A 17,447-nucleotide genomic window follows, 5' to 3' on the forward strand; every position below is an offset into this window, starting at 1 on the left:
AACCACACATCACCTAACTTCTCTTACTTACATGCAATCAGAACTCAAGACTGTCAGTTATTTCAATGACACTCACATGAATATCTCTAATTCCTCCCCACTGTGACAGAGACTCAATTAGGGGCTCACCTAACCATTCATTAATTTTTCCAACTCTATCCTCAAGGTCCCAGTAAAAACTATGACAAATTGGTTCCTTTGTAGAGACTTAAAGAAGCAAAACAAAAAACCTCAACTGTGATTGCAAAGCTTGCTGCTTTTTGCTTATTTTGGACCAATTCCATTTCCACTTTCTAAATGTAGCCATCTTCCTTAAAGCCCTCAACTTTACTTTTATGCTTTGTCACATTCATAGTCTTTATCTCCCACTTCACTGGAAAAAGAAAACACTATTATGAATGCCCTAACTTTTCCTCTCAAGATCTTTCCTCTAAGTCTGTGTGTTTTTCTTGTGTCTCAAAGGAAGATTCCTTTCCAAGCCTGAACCATTCACATATGCTCTGACCACATTCCTCCTGAACTTCCAACAGGGTAGCAGGGATTATTTCCTTAGTGCTTTGCTCTCTTAATCTTTCTACTGCTTCCATTTCCTTCCTTATGCCACAAAGTTGTTTAAGTGAAATGACTCTCCCGTTCTTAAATATTTCCTTACTTTTGAGGTTTTGCCCTCAAATTATTACCACTACCTCTCTTCTTTAAAAATGTTCACACTTCTGCAATCTACTGCAATCTGCCTTTCATGCCAGTAAAACTGATCTCCAAGATCACTATCAATCACATAATCTCAGTTCAATAATCTGTCTCCTTAATCTCCATCCTATTTGAGTCCATAGTTGCTTTGACACTGCTGATTATCTCTGCTCTTCTTGACTGAGTTCTCTGACACTTTCTCTTGACCCTACTATTTCCACTTCTTCTTGGACTCCTTTGAGGACTCCTTCTCCTCTATCCCCATTAAAAGAAGGCACTCACTAAAGTTCCACACTCTATTTTCTTCTCAGTTCATGTTTATACAGTTCACATTCTCTTGTGCCAGGCTTGCCCTAAAGGACTCAAGCTTCCTCAAACCCCTAAGTCTAGCTTGGCTATCCCTCCTTCGTGCTCCCATGGACCCTGTACATTTTTTTTTGTTGTTGTTGTTGTTGATGATGAACCTTTATTTAATTTATTTATATGCAGTGCTGAGAATCGAACCCAGTGCCTTGCACATGCTGGGCAAGCACTCTATCCCTGAGCTACAATCCCAGCCTGACCTTGTACTTTTAAAGTGAAGCTTTATAAAGACAGAATCATAACCCTAAATGTAGAATGAATGAGTGAGTGAGTGAATAATGTCACCCATTCCCAAAGATTTAACAGTCAACTGTATGTGGAAAGAACCCAAATATATATATAGCTTTGGACCTGATATTTTCCGCTGAACTCGAAACCTTTACTTCTAGCTGTCTTCTTATAATAGCTTCCTCAACATCCTATAGACCCTCAATGACTCAGGAGTTTAACAAATCACTTTTCCTAACCTCCCAAGCCTTCCTCCTGTGTTTCCAGTTTTCATTAATAACACACCATCACAGCACAATCTGACTCTTCCTCACATTTCCTTCCTTTCTCCTCAAAGTCGAGGCTTATAAATTTAATCTCAACAAGGAAACAAAGAGAAACTACCAGGAACAAGTATAAAACTAGGAGAAGGAAATAAGCATCATAGTATCATCCCAACAAGAACACCACACAACCAAGTTTTGTTCCCAAGTTGCTGTCTGCTCCTGTATTTCCTGACCGCCTCTCAATGTGCTCTATTCAGCTATAGGGGCTGTACATAGTATTTAGCTGTACGATCCATAGACTCAAGGAGCTATAATTAGGATAGTCATGTGTCCTCAATATGGTCTAAGCCTACTGCGTGGGAATATTATTAACTGTTCCACTTTCACTATCAAAAGCATCTGGATTTAGATAATAAATTCTATGGTTTGCCTATATTTAACTGCCACCACTTAGATAAAATTATGAAGTTTCTCTAAAACAAGGCTCCTAGAAATACTTGACACACATTGAAAGCTGACAATATAGGATAGAAAGGCAGAGGGTACCCCTCACTAAGAAACATTTAGACATTTGTCTAATTTCGAATCATATGAACTGAATAGCTGTTTTCAAAAGCCAGAATCTCATATGAGGAATTTGGGTTGGAAGCTTCACAGACTCCCTGGTTAAAAATAAATGCTCTCCCACTTTGTTTACTTATTTATTTAGCTTCCTCACAGTCAGTGTATGAGAACATTGTTCAAAATAAAGTAATTTCTTTCTTTTCAAGTGTAACCAGCAAAATCCTTACATCCTTACTTCCCCAATTCTTAACCCATGTTGTAAAATCACAGAACTAGAGGTGTTAGAAAGGGGCTTGAGAGGCCACCTGTCCCCTGGCATCCCAAATTTACATTACATACATTTACAGTCTTATGTTGAGGCTCTCTGCATGCCTTTTTACCTCCCCCAGGGTAGTAGGGACAAAGGTGGTTAAGTAGTTAAGGAGGAGAAAACAGAATTCCATTGCCAGTCCTTTAGAGCAACACAGTAAATTTATAGTACATTCAGTTATATATGGCATTAAAATATGAATATATTTTTCTAAAAACCAAGGGAAAAACCTGTAAGTGAATAATTGACTACATGTAACAAATGCAAGAGATGAACATATTGTGTTTATTATGTAACAAAATTTAAAAGCTAAAATCTTCATAAATATGAAAATCATTTTTGCCTATGTAAACCAACTTTATGGTGAAATATTTAAATTTAGTACAGTCTAATTAAGGGTTAAAAACATTGTTTCAATATCCTGGGTATTTGTTGCATTATTGCCCACCCAGCTCTTCCTCTCTAGCCACAGAGAAATAACAATGTAGCTCATGTTGGAGACAAAAAAACAAAAACCAAAACAAAATGAAATAACGTCGGCAACAACAACGAAAAAAAAAAAAATGCTCCCTTCATGTTCCATTTGGCCCCTCTGATTCCGAGTAAAGCAGATTCACTCATACACAGCTGTGGCGGACATGATTCCAATTTAAACATTAACCTCCGATGCATTAACAGCCCAGCAGGAAAGTTTTTGAGAAGGGATACAAGCACTGCCTGTCTGTGATCAGACTGCCTGGCACTGCACACAACACGGCTCTGAACTCCATCTCTCCTGGAGACACTCAAAGGTTATGTAATCAGGAAACGCAGAATGGGCGGCCTGCCCTGCACCTCTCTACACCTGTGCCTGTGACTCGCTTTCTTGGCAACTGCATCAAATAGGGGGAAAGAAAAGCAAGAAAAGCAAAGCTTCTCCCTAAAAAAAAAAAAAAAAATCTTTTACAGTCTTGAAGTTCTGGAAGTTCATTTTCTGGTTTTAGCTAAACTCTTAAGATTAGCTGATGGCTAACAAGAATAGTAAAGGCAAAGATGACAGCAGGAAGAGTTGAAATGGAGAGGGGAAAAAAAAGAATGGAGAAACAAATTGGAAGAAATGAGAATGAGAAATGAAGACCAAAAATAATAAAAATGGGGTGGGACAGAAAAACAACACTGTTCCAATAAATATTTTCTTTCTAAAGGGAACTGAATGGAGAATACTATTTATTTTTAATACATATTAGTTTGTTGGCATTATAGGGAAAAATATTTCTAATTTTGCCTCCACAAGGAAATCTCAGATGCTTCATTAATTAGAGACAATATCCTATTCATACTACTTCATTATACAACACAGATGGATCAAACAAATTAAAATATAATACATGCCAACTTTTATTTTTTCCAAACCTATGATATTTTGCATGCAAGACTGCAGCATTACCAATTAACTTTTCAGAATCATTTTGAAAGTGTATGTTACTGAGCATCTTCTTGGGTGGAAGTGGATCTCAATAGCTTTCAAACATATTAAAATGCATCACAGGCTTATTTTTACCATGTTAATGAATGTTTTCTTATTGCATCATGAAGTTTATACAAACAAACTTCAGAAATGGGAATTATGGACTTACTGGACATATTCTTATTTTTAAAATTACCTTTATTTTATTTAGTTTTTTATGTGATGCTGAGGATTGAACCCAGTGCCTCATGCATGCTAGGTGAGTGCTCTATCACTGAGCCACAACCCCAGCCCTATATTCTCATTTTTAACAATGCCAAAGAGGGAGAGAAAAAAGGGGAAAAAGAATTTTCCACTACTGTCTGTGTTATTTGGATTTCTCTTTGTAGTAAAGACTAAATGATGACAGCTATGGGTTAAGATTCTAATTATCATGCTGTAGACACATGCTGCAGAAGCACCCAGCAAAGTATTCTTCTTGTGCCAAAGGTGAGCACAGTCTTGGGAAGGCATCTTTTCCATAAGTAGGGGCCATTTGATGAGCTGCAGCTTGACACTCATCTGTGTTCCAATGAAAACAAGAACAATTTCTGTGTCCTTAAAAGGCAAAGTCAAGAATAATACCAAATGTTGTAGCACATGTGTTGATTTGTTATGTTACATTTCAGCTGTTAGTTATGTTAATGGAACAGTTTCACATACTTCCTTTTGATGTATTTATTTTAATGATCATGTGTATGTGTCTTCCTAATGATTGCCTGGTAACACTGATTGCATGATGTTTTGCTGTCACCACCAGGCCAGGATTGGAAGTAAGAAAGAGAAATGTAAAACTTTGGAACTCTATGATTTAAAATGAGCTCTTCAATATGCTGAGGATACGATGTATCAGATCCTGTGTGTTGTGAGTCCTTGATACTGGCTTACAGGACATCAAGAAGATCCTATTACCAGATTAACTAAAATTGGGGATAAAGTAGATTTTCTTTTGTATGTTGCCACCACAAAGACATTATAAATGTATGAGGTGATAGATATCTGATTGTCCTGATTAATTCATTGCATAAGGTATATATCAAATCATCACATTGTACCCATACATATGTAAAATTATTATATGCTAATTTAAAAATAACTTAAATAGTAGATTTTCAACAACTTATTAAAGTAGTTCAGGGATTAGGAGAAAACATTTTTGCTTCAGCATTTTGCATCATTAGCAAGTTGATTTTTTCTTGGACTCATTACTTAACTATAATGATAAACGGCAGCAGAAGGCATTTTAATATGCATCTTTCACATTCTTCTAGTAATTTCCAAAGATTCCTACCAAGAGTATATAGGAAATATGAAGCTGTGTGCCATTGCTATTCCTTCTACTTATGGGTAGATAGCACTGGAGATCTGCCTGATAGACTGATGGGGTAGGATCAATGAAGATCCATCAGCCCCCAAGGAAGAAGAAATAGATATCTCACAAAACCCATGACATTACTTTACTTTATATACTCTAAAGGAAAATCAAATCAAAACAAAATAAAACAAAAAACGAAGAATCCATTGGCTACAGAAATACAGAAAGCTTTTTCATAAGCTCCTTCCTCAAGTTCATTGTGAACAAACTATAAGACCTAATAATTCTAGAACAAAGATGATGTGCCACCAAAGGTGGCACAAGCAAGGGCATGAGCAGTCTCTAAAAGACGGAAGAAAATTCTGAAGGTTGAGAGTTAGGGTCTACAGCCCTAACATGGAGAAGCTCAAAAACAGAGAGGAACAGAGTGATACTTCTCTTGTCATTACCTCTCTCCCTCCATCTTATGATTATTTGTAAATTTTCTGGAATTTTGTGAGTTAGTTGTTAAACTCAGTTTCAAAGTTAAATTACAGTTACAACTTAAGAAGTTATATTAAAAACAAAGATAATGAATATAAGGAATACTCAAAACTCACTGCTTCCTATGATTCTGTTTTACTGTTATCCATGCTCTTGAAGTTATTTACTCTGTTGTATCTTAAGGTGAAGAGACTATATAATGGTGTGCTCCTTTCTAACTCTCCCAACCCTGCATCTGATGACATGTTGGGGTCTGAAATCAGCCATGTTGTAAAGTATTTACACCCAGAGATCAGCAAATACTACAAATCAGGACAGCTCCTGATAGTTGGTTGTTAAACATTTACCATCATACCACTGATTAAAAGGCAAATATATTTATTTTCCTATAATGACCACTAAAGAGAAGTAAAGTAGGGAAAAGGCAAATGACATCAGTTAATTCAAATATTTACTGGAGGAAAGCTACGACCCACAATAAACCAATTCACACCACAATGTGCCAATTTATAACAATTTACTTCCATACTTCACTTATCTGACATCCATTTTTAAAAGTACGGATATAGTTAAACCCCTTTTAATAGTTAAGAGTCAAGCTCTGAACCCCAAAAGGAGGGCCAGTATGCTTTCTTTAAATCTGCTTATATTCTGAACAGTCTTTATTTAGAAAAGGGTAAAGCTAAGCTTCAAAAGTTAATTTCAGTCTGATAAACGAGTCAGAAGAGATTAAGAATGTAATAGGGAAAAACTTGTTAACTTGTCCTCTTGAGAAAGTACAAGGAGCAGCTTTGAAGAAGAAACATGAAAGCAGTAAGAGAAATACAGTTGGTTCTAATGGGTCTGGATTCAGTCTCTGAACCCCAAAGAGACCTGAATCACTTCACAGATAATCTTAAGCACAATAGAGCAGATGTCCACTGTAACAACAAGCAAAAAGCAGACAGATGTACTTAAAGGCAAATAGCAGAGTAATGTGGAGTTCAATAACTCTATCTTTGGAATTTATATAAAACAATCAGATGAAACTGTGTTCCAAGATGCTAAAGGCAAAAAATAGTCCTTAGAGGTGTTTATAAAAGGACTATAAGTGCCCTGATATAGGATACTTGCAGAAATCACAAAATGTTTCTTTCAGTTAAAAAAAGAAAAAGAATTTAAAAAGTCTGTTTTCATAACCATTCACAGCTCTAGTGGACACAGAACATTATCTGAGTTCATATGAGGCAGAAAAAGAAAATAATGAGCAAGTTCAAGCAATCCAAACTTTTTTTTCTGCAAAAGGAGGAAAAAATGATGATTTTTAATGACTTCTCATATCCCACTAGGAGCTCAAAAATATTACCGAGGAGCGATGCCGAAAGGGAATAAATTACAGATGGAGCTCTCCGCAAATGGATTTCCATGTGAAGAACTTAAGTTCTTCAATTAGGAAGCTTAAAGATGGGATAGGGATTGCAACATCCTGATACTGAAAGGCAAACTACTGCGGAGATCAACACAAGATGGAATTGCACACAAAAAGATAACGTGATGACAATCGAACTGAGAATTCCTGGCAATTGCTCAGACCCTACTAAGAAGTCAAAGCAAAAGAACCTAAAAAAAATGCCAATAGGATAAAAGAATAAAACGAACTTGAATCATTTTGGACAGAATGAAAAATCAGCAGGGGAAAATAGAACGTGTTAAGTAAAGCCAAAAACAAACCATAAACTCAAGGGACACAATAGACTAGGTTTTTAAGGCCGGTTTGGGCCATTGCTCAAGACATTTTAAGCAAAATTGATTTAAGTACACGATGGAATAAAATAGACAAGCACATACACAAAAGAATTTCTACTAAGCAGTCTAAGGCAATCTAAGGAATAATAATTTTTTAAATCTTATCAATATTTATTCATTTTTAAAAAATCCTTTATCAAAAGCACAACATGTATTTAAACTAATGTAATTATTTAACCCCTAATAATAAATATCTTAAAAAAGCAATGAACAAGGAATAATTCAATGAGAAATTCACGATTATATTAACATTTTTGGTTTAAAAAAACATCTCACTGAGATGCTAATCCATGCTAACAAAGCACACAAGACCAATAGAAGAAACTAGAGGATCAAGTGATTGCAATGAGAAAATCTACCATCAATCATGCTGGGTGTTGACAGTAACTGGCACACTACCTTGAAGAACAAACAGGTTTACATGTAGCTGGTTACCTGAAGTCAGAAGAGGGGGAGTTAACTGTGTGATCACTATGGTTGTTCTCTCTATCCAGATCTAAAATGTAACCAGATACTCACATGAGTAGGCATCTCAGCTTGGTGCTTTCAGAGCACAGTTAAGGTTGGCCTCTGTCACACTTTCCATTCTGGGGTGCTGCTGGTTAGCCAACTCCTCTTCTTGACAGGAACATTCTTTCTTTAAATGTATTGACGTCTTTGTTACAAATCTTAAAGACCCATGAAGCCATGGGTCATGGCTCCTATCTGTTCTAAATTGTTATACATTGATTTCATCGGATGTGTTTCAAAAAGCAACTTTGGTGAGGTAAGAGGGGACAGGAAGATTTCACTGTTGCTCCAGTGAGGTTTATTAAGATCTCTTTCTTAAGAACAAATTTGGACTATTAACATAGTATTTCGATAAGGATGGAATATGGATGGATAATAGATGAAGCTGGGTGATGGTTTATGAGGGCTCCTTAAACTATTTTTACACAAAGATGTTTTAAAGAAATAAAAACATCTGGCTAGTGGTCATATCCAAATAATCAATGATTAACTATAATTTGATTTATAACATGTTGCTGAATATAAACATGTCCATGAGTTCATTTATTCAATAATTAATAGAGCACTTTTCATAAGCTACCTGCAAGGCAGTCAAGCAGACAGTCTTAATGGACTCATAGGCATAGGTCTAGTGAGGAAAAATATTAAGGGTGAAATCTGACATATTATGTTCATAAAGGTACTAAGATGAAAGATTAAACAAGATGATAAACTGAGAACAATTTTTTTTTTTTTTTTGTAGAGACAGTGAATAATAAGAAAGCCACAACTTAGAAATTGATAGTAGGAGGTCTGGAGTCGGAACTCTAATTCCACATTCAACAATTACTAAATGAATGGCCTTAAGAAGCATTCAGATTCTCTGAATCTCAGTTCTTCATCTATAGAATGGGGGTAATATCAATATCTACCTCTTAGTATTGTCAAGAATTAAATAAAAGTATCCACATAAATTTATTAGCACAGAACCTAACAGATAGTAAACCTTAAATAAATGTTGTGTATGATAATAATTACAGAAATAATTACAGATCCTTTTCTGGTCCACAGTCCTATAGTGTTCAGAATCTTCTGACTGGATGCGAGTCGCTGGTATGTTATAAACATCAGGAACAGGAACAGGAATGAATGGGTAACTGTAAGCCAGAAAGCTGGCTGCTGTGCGTGTTCTTCCTGAATCCACTTCACTAGCAAACACAACAAAACAGGCTGCGAGGCAGAACCCTGCTGATTCTGTGCTCAGTGATTCATAGTGCTCAGGAATCCAAGCCTGACTGCTACTTGGGACACCATCTCTCTGGTAACAAAAACAAATAAGGTAACAAAGCTTAAATAGTAATTGCACAGCACTCAAGAAACAATGTAATGAGGAAGACACTGAAGTTTACCATGAAGCTATAAAAAGGTTCATGACTTTCCACACTCTATCGCCATCCAACTTCACCCCTCACCCATGCCCATTCATCTTTTAGGAAATACAGCTTGATTCTTAAAGCTGTCGCTGAGTGAAGAAATAATGAGCTCTGTAGTGCACCTGAAAATTCACCAGTGCCTAGAAAAGGAGCACTTAGCTCATAGCACTTTAATGAAAATGTCAGGACCACCCTGAAGTATTTAAGACCTGTAAAAGCTAAGGTAGGAGAGGAGTTAAACAATTAAAGCAATAGATAACAATGAGCAAAGCAAAAAAGCTTATTATCAGATACAAATCTTCAACACCACCCCTCTTATGCCACAATTTTTTTTTCAAATGAATCTATGAACACTCAAGGTTTTAGTTTCCTATAGTTAGCTCACATGTCACTGGAAAATATTGACAAGACAATGCAAATTTTATTGGAAAAAGGATGCATGGTCCGTGTCTTTCTTGATCTTTCTAGGACTCTCTGGAAAAGTGGGCAACAAAAAGCACATTCTCCAGCCTTGATAGAAAGAGCTCTGGGGACAACAACTGTGTGTTGTTCACCAGCATGTTCCCAGCTCAGATCAGAGTCTAGCATAAAGTAGATATTTGATAAATGTTTATAAAAATATCAATATACATTTTTAGGCTAAGCAAGTGTGTACTTGGAATTGCTGGTATAGCTGCTATCTGGTTTATGTTAATTTCCTATTTCTGCAGTAATAGAAACAGGAGCAGGAGCAAAGGGGACAAATGCGTTGACATACTTGGAGAACCCTCAAGCAGGACCACACTGCGTAACCTAACAGGAACATCATTTGAATCCACACTATGTTGGAGATCACACAAAAGGAAACTGGATGATCTGAGGTTAGAAAGGATGAGGACAGCAGTAAATAATTGCTGAGTGAATACATGAAAGAATTCTGCATTATTATCCCATTTCATCTTCTGACTTTCTAAAAACACAATTGCCTTATATAGGTTTGATCTTTATTGGCTTAAGTTTTGTATTTCCTTTTTCTCTTGTGAACTGTTGAAAGCACACAACTGTTGACAGTATATAAACCCTGGAGCAGTTACTTGAACTGACTTATTTAATGGGAACCCATCAAACCACTTCTTTGTAGGAATGTGTGTAAATAGAAACAAGAGTCTCTAACCAGACCATTGGGACAGAGAGTATTTTCAAGCTGACAAATCACTGGGTAGATGTCAGGGGTGTGACTTCCAAATGTCAAAGTTTCATCTAGCTATAGTTGGAAATACTGGCAAAATTTCAAAATTAGTCTGTAGTTGTTAATATGAATAAGAGAGTATAATTTTTTTTAGTTGTTTGAGATGTCATCAAAAGAAAGATTTATTTTGTGTTACTTCACAAGGCATAAATAAGACCGAGAGAGTAGCATTTAGTTCAAAAAATGAGAAAAAAGGAAACAAATTTCCTCACTTCCATAGGTATTTGAAAACAGGTGGATGACTTTAAAAATAAAACAGCAACTGTTATCTGTTAGTAGAGGAAGAACTTATTCCATCTTCCACTAAAGATGCTGTTGTCTGTTTTTGTTGTCATTTCAAACATGATTGGAGTATTTTAGCGAATTCTTTCTCCTTACAGAATGAGCTCTTAAACTGGGGAATTTTGTCCTGATCACCCTCAGATCCACAAGGCATTCCTTGGTAGTCTCTTATTGAATGTTAACAGGTAATCAACTAAATATTGTGAAAGACATTCTTAAAATGTTGTGATTCTCTGCAGTATACTTTTATCTAAGTTGTATTCTGAAACTCAGAGTAAGTACTAGTATTGTTTGAATGAACAGCTATTGATTAGGGCTGTAGTTCTTCCATCCTATTTTCTGTAATTACTTCCAATTTTCTTTCTTCCCTATCACCCAGGTAATTGAAAGAATCATAAAAACAATATTTATTTATTTATCCCATAGAGTGGTCTATACCTCAAAACACTTTCACCTACACCATCTTATGAAATCCTTACAGGAGTCCTATGAGATAGACGCAATAACATTCTAGAGGAGGGGAGTTCCACCCTGAAACAGGGCTCTCTACCTCCAGATTGAGCAAAGTTTTGTCCTTAGCAAAGTTAACATGTCAGAAATCTAATTTGCTTTTTAGCTATACAAAATGAGAATAAAAAATATCTCATATGCTTACTATGGGTTTTCACTAAAAATGAAATGTAGAAAATACATACTTTGAAATTGAATATAAGATAAATTACATTTTAATTTACACAAGGAATACGTATTTTCCAGTTCACTCTGTGCATAACCCTTCAAGGACCTAGGTATATGTGGGGCCTCAGTGTAATATTTTTAACTCATGAGGGTCTGCCCAAGGCCTTGTCTCAGGTACCCTGTGGCTCTTGGTTTACTATGGCAGTCCCATTGTCTGTACATGCTTATACATTCCTTAATTCTGGCCCCTGGTGGCTTCCCTTACCATCTCAGCCATACATTTAGAAAATTATTTATTATATTTTATCAAGTATTTCTGTAAATTTTTACAGAGGAAGAGTTTTCAAGTAATCCGGGCTGCCAAAATATTAGAAAAAGAGATCTCTGGAAAAAGCAGTTGCATGTTTTCTTATTTAACATTCATAGTAAGAATCAAAAAAGCAAGCATCTTTAAACTCACCAAACCTAGGAGGCAAAAAAAAGAAGTTTGCTTGTTTTTGCCTGGATTCTACATTAAAAAAAAAAAAAAAAAAAAATCTCCCAAGAATGTGTTACTGTGCATTTCCCCTCATGTGAGTTTGGTTTTCACATTTACACACTGATGCACGGTAAGAAAGCAGCATTAAAAATGTGCCTAGATGAAGAACCATAGATAAAAACTCCACTAAAGAGCTCATAATTCAAAATTACAAAACACGCAAGGAAAGAATCCACCATGTCAGCAGAACTAATAAACAGCAGAATTAGTTCTTCCAAGAAACTACAAATCATAGAATTATTGAATACTGTGGAAGCCAGACTCCAAGTTGGCCCCCAGGAACATAGTGTCTCCTGGTATCCAAACCCTTTTATGATCTCTCCCCAAGCATGGGCATGTGTGGCCTGCTTCTAACCAACAGATTACAGCCGAGGTGATGGCGTTGTATGTGATCACGTGTACACCATTGTATTCCATAAGATGGCAATGCCTGTCTTGCTAAGGAACTCTCCTGCTTGCTGTCGTGGAGAAACGAGCTGCCATGTTGTGTGCTGCTACATGGGGAAAGCCACATGGCACAGGGCTGAGGGTGGCCTCTAGCTCATGGCTAGCAAGAAACAGAGGCCCTCAGTCTGGCAGCTTGCCAGGAACTGGATGTTGTTAACAATCATGTGAACACGGAGGCAGATTTTCCCTTTCCATGTGGAAAAATCAGTCTAACTTTGATTACAGTCTTACAGAGGACCAGCAAAGCTGTATCCAGTATCCTGACCTACATAAACTGTGAGACAAAAGATGTGTGTTGTTCTAAGCCATGAAATTTATAATAATATTGCTACAGAGGAATAAATAATGAACACAGCTACCAACTCTAAAAACTGATTAAAATAATTGAAGACATTAAAAAAAAGAATATGAGAAAAAAGACAAAAGAAAAAAACACCAGAAAGATTTGTAAAACATGAATATAATGTTTATTAATTAAAAAAAACGTAATTCCTAAAATGATTTAACTCAATAGGTAGGTTGAATAGTCAAATGAAATTTGCTGAAGAAATAATAAACAAACTGGAAAACAGATCAAAGGAAATTAATCTATTTCAATTTAAAATATAAAACACATATTAAAATATGGGAAAACTTGAAAGGGAAGTTAAGAAAGATAAGACATATTCTAATCACCAACACCTGATCCGACTGGGAATACTAAAACACAGAAAATGGAGAAGTAGAAAGACAGAAATAAATAATAGCTGAGGATTTTCCACAACTGCTGGAAAGTTGACTGATTCTTCAGATTCTAGAAGCAAATAAAACCCAAGAAAGATAGCTGTAGTACACACATGGAAGTGGAATACAGAACACCAAAATCAAACTTGTAAAAGCAGAGCCAGGTGCAGTGGCCCAGGCTTGCAGTTCTGGCAACTCCAGAGGCTCAGGGGAAATCTTAAAATTTAAAATTATTTGAGCCCATGACTTTGAGGCCAGTCTGGCAACCTGGACAGCAGAGCAAGAACCTGTTTAAAAAGAAGCAGAAAAGACAAAAGAAGCCAAACACAGTGGTGCACACACATCTGTAATTCCAGAGGCTCAGGAGGCCGAGGCAGGAGGATCTTGAGTTCAAAGCCAGCCTCAGCATAAGCAAGGAGCTAAGCAACTCAGTGAGACCCTGTCTTTAAATAAAATACAAAATAGGGATGGAGATGTGGCTCAGTGGTTGAGTGCCCCTGAGCTCAATTCCTAGTACTCCCACCCCCAGAAAAAGAAAAGGTTATGAAAGCAAACAGTGAGGAAAAGCATCTTAAAAGAAGCAAAAGTGAACTCTTCAATAATGGCAACTGAAGCAGAAGACAGAAGAAAAACATCTTCCAGGTGCTGAGAGGAAACTGTCAGCCTACAATTCTAGATCCAGCTAAATTGTGAATCAGAATAAAATTCACATTCTCAGACAAATGAAACCTGAGGTATTTTTTTTACTACTAACATACCCTAATGAAAAAACTACTCAAGGAATAGTCTTCAGAAAGTAAGCCTAAAGGAAGGAGTGTGATGTGAAAAGGAGTGGCCGCAAGAAATAACATTTGTGAATAAATTGGATACAAGCACTGACAGCACTAAAAAAAAAAATGATGACTGCTTAGAGGGCATAAAACAAAATTAATAGAAAACATCGTACATGGGCCTGGGATGTAGGTCAGGGGCAGAGCACTTGCCTAGCACAGATAAGAACCTGTGTCTAAACCCCAGCAAAGCAAAAAAAAAAAAAAAACGAATATAGGCTGTGGTCGTGGCTCAGTAGTAGAGTGCTTTCCTAGCATGTGTGAGACACTGGGTTCAATTCTCAGCACTGCATTTAAATAAAAAAATAGAACATAATATATATATATATATATATATTACAAAAATTATATTTAAAATGAGCAAGGTATGGTAGAATAAAAGTTCTAAGATCCTAAATCATTTGAAATGACAATTTAGATATTTTTAGAAGTCTAACAATTAGACAAATTGTAATTTCAGTATCTGCGTTAAAATTGGAAGGGTAAAAGCAGAAATGGAACATGCAATTTCCAAATCAATAAAGGAAAATAGAATGTAAAATATTATTAATGCCTACATTTTGCAAAACACAAAGCCAAGGCTTATTAAAATTAACTTGACAAAATTTACCCAGCCAGCAACTAGCAGAATGTGACTTAAATTCATGTCTTTAAACTCCAAGTTCTGTGATTTTTTTTTCCTTCTATGTCATATAACTCTGACCTAGGTGATTCTTTAAAATAACACTAGGTAACCCTGATATCTAATCTAATAAGGCAAAAATTCCATACTACTATAGAATATCTTTATTTAAATAGCTTGTGGAAAAGTGTAATTTATTTATCTAGCAATCCTCTTATACACTCTTACCTGCCTTTTTACTCACTGCCTCCTGCATTTTCCATAGAATCCTTTTTTTTTTTTTTTTTTTTTTGTAGGTGGGCGGAGGTTCCAGGGATGAACTCAGGGAACCACTCTGCCACATCCCCAGCCCTAATTTTATTTAGAGACAGGGCTCACTGATTTGCTTAGTGCCTCCCCATTGCTGAAGCTGGCTTTTGAACTCGTGATCCTCCTGTCTTAGCCTCCCGAGCCACTGGGATAAGCGTATGCCACTGCACCTGGCTCATAAAATCCTTCTTCTGGACTCTAAGTTTTATTGTTCCTTCTCTCTTCCTCCTTCTCATTTCTTATTTTTTATACTTTTTGTGTGTCAGTGTGTATACATATTTACAAACACACGTAATATGAATGTATCATGTTTACCATTTTTAAAAAACCTCAATGTGTATGCTATGGAGAATGGTAGATAATAAATGCATAATTTTTGTTAGGATAGTTTGAAAGACTCATAAAGATGTAAGAAATTAGAAAAAGCAGTGATACCCAGGTCTGTTTTTTTTCAATTGTCATGCTCTCTCACTGAAGCAAGCATGTACATTCAAAAGGTCTGGTATCTAGTTTTCAGATCTTCGAAGTTGTAGTTGGTTCCCTGACAACCCTTTCCAGTGTCAGAGATTTTTATCTATAAACAAAGAAGTGATTCCCTTTCTCCTTGCTAAGACCAATTTGATTGGTTTACAGTTGTGCATTATGTTCTCTTGAAGGCATGCAGTGAAAACTTCAGGGTATGCCCAACACAGTAGTTCAAACATTTGGACTTTTTAGTCATGCTAAATCACTGTTACTAACCCTCCCCACCTAGTCTGTCTACAGATATTTTTATAATATTTCATGGGACAATAAAACTTCAGGGTAAGTATACAGAAAATCACGTAAGTCCCTTGGAATCCACTCTTGCTCTCCTGGCATACAATTTGGCAGATGTAAGAAAACTATATAAATCAAGTCACAGCAACTTTAACATAGTGCCATCTAGTTATATTCTGCTAGTAGCATTATCAATCCAAAGATCCATATTGTAAATATATCCTTGAAGGAACCATACAATATTTCCATTGTAAAGAAATGGGTGATATTTCCAACTGTGAAACAAACCTACAGGATTATGGCATTACAGTCAATTTCTCTATCTGGAGGCACAGAAACATTGGATAATTAAAACCTACACCAATTTGGACAACTGTTTCTCCTTCAAAAAATAAAACAAAGTAGCCATAGATGCAAGGAGAAAATACATCAAAAAACTCACATGAATTTGCTCCTTTTATTTCTCCCTGTTTATTGCTAAAACCAAACGTCTCATTTGTTCCCTTTCTCCCCACAACTTGGCTTTAACTGCCAAAAAGAGAGCATAGGGGAAAAACTCAGAGGCCCTGATAATCTCAAAGCAGAATAATCCATCTCTGAATAATCTAAACTGTCGGTGTCCTGTTTTATAATCATTTATAGCTAATTGAATAACACTACTAAGAATTAATAAGTATACCAAGCTTAAAGGAATTTCCTTCTTTACAAATGCATGGAAATCTGGTTATTATTAACCACCCCACCCCACTGCCCCCCTTCCCCTGGGGTGGGGGGAAACTCCTGCTTCATTAAGCAGCTGAAGATTTTTGGAGGAGTACTCTTTGTAGAAGTGAAAACATAATAAAAATAACTGATGGTACTACAGCAGACAGGGGCAATGGGTTAGCGGGAGGAGGATAAACAGTGAATTACAGGTAAAGGATTAACAAGTAGAACAGTCAACTGTGTGGTCTCAGAAAATGGAACTGGTAAAAGAGAGATTAATTTCATGATTTCAAGGAGACATCTGGGCTATGTAGAAGCTGAAGCCCTTATTTTCACAGTAAAAAGTACAAAGCTCTGTCCTTGATTTACAAAGCAGAGTCATTCATGCCAGAGTCAGGGTGGCGGAAGAAACAACAGACATCCAGCAGTGCTATCTGATGTCCTGAATAAGATTATGAAATGATAAATAAAATGATGAAGCTGGTTTCCTCAGTAGTGTTTGTGGGGAGGTATTCTGGAATGGGCTATTCTGGGTTATAAGAATCACTTAAGTGATCAACAGATATAGAAGTGATGAGCAGTTTTCCAGGCTTAGAGACCTCTCTTCATAAAAAGATCAGAAGAGCCCAAGAATAAAAACACCAAAAAGATAAGTCAGCTTGAGTCATAATTCTGTTCCCTTTCCTGCCTCCCCCCACCAAAGAAGCCATTTTCTCTGTCCCCCTTTCCAGAATCTTCTGTTCTTCCTTCTCTGTGAGACTTCAGGGTGGTCTTGAAACCACCCTGTGAATGTGCGCCTCACAGGGTGTGTAGCACAGAAGCCCAGGAGGCTGAGGGGCCTGGCGCAGCCAGCAGTGGAGGTATGAAGGAGGCTCAGAGAACACTGGTCAGCCACTCCTGGTCACTCCGGTGAC

The 17,447-nt window shown here is 36.6% G+C and overlaps 1 protein-coding gene across 1 annotated transcript in view; it reads right to left on the reverse strand.

Annotated features, from left to right (window-relative positions):
* The window catches only part of Rgs22 (regulator of G protein signaling 22), a 114,191-nt gene that overhangs the window by 60,727 nt on the left and 36,017 nt on the right, over positions 1 to 17,447 (reverse strand). The gene's annotated exons all lie outside the window — the stretch shown is intronic.

This window comes from Callospermophilus lateralis, chromosome 16 (genome assembly GCF_048772815.1).
Source record: "Callospermophilus lateralis isolate mCalLat2 chromosome 16, mCalLat2.hap1, whole genome shotgun sequence".
In the NCBI taxonomy this organism is placed as follows: domain Eukaryota; kingdom Metazoa; phylum Chordata; class Mammalia; order Rodentia; family Sciuridae; genus Callospermophilus; species Callospermophilus lateralis.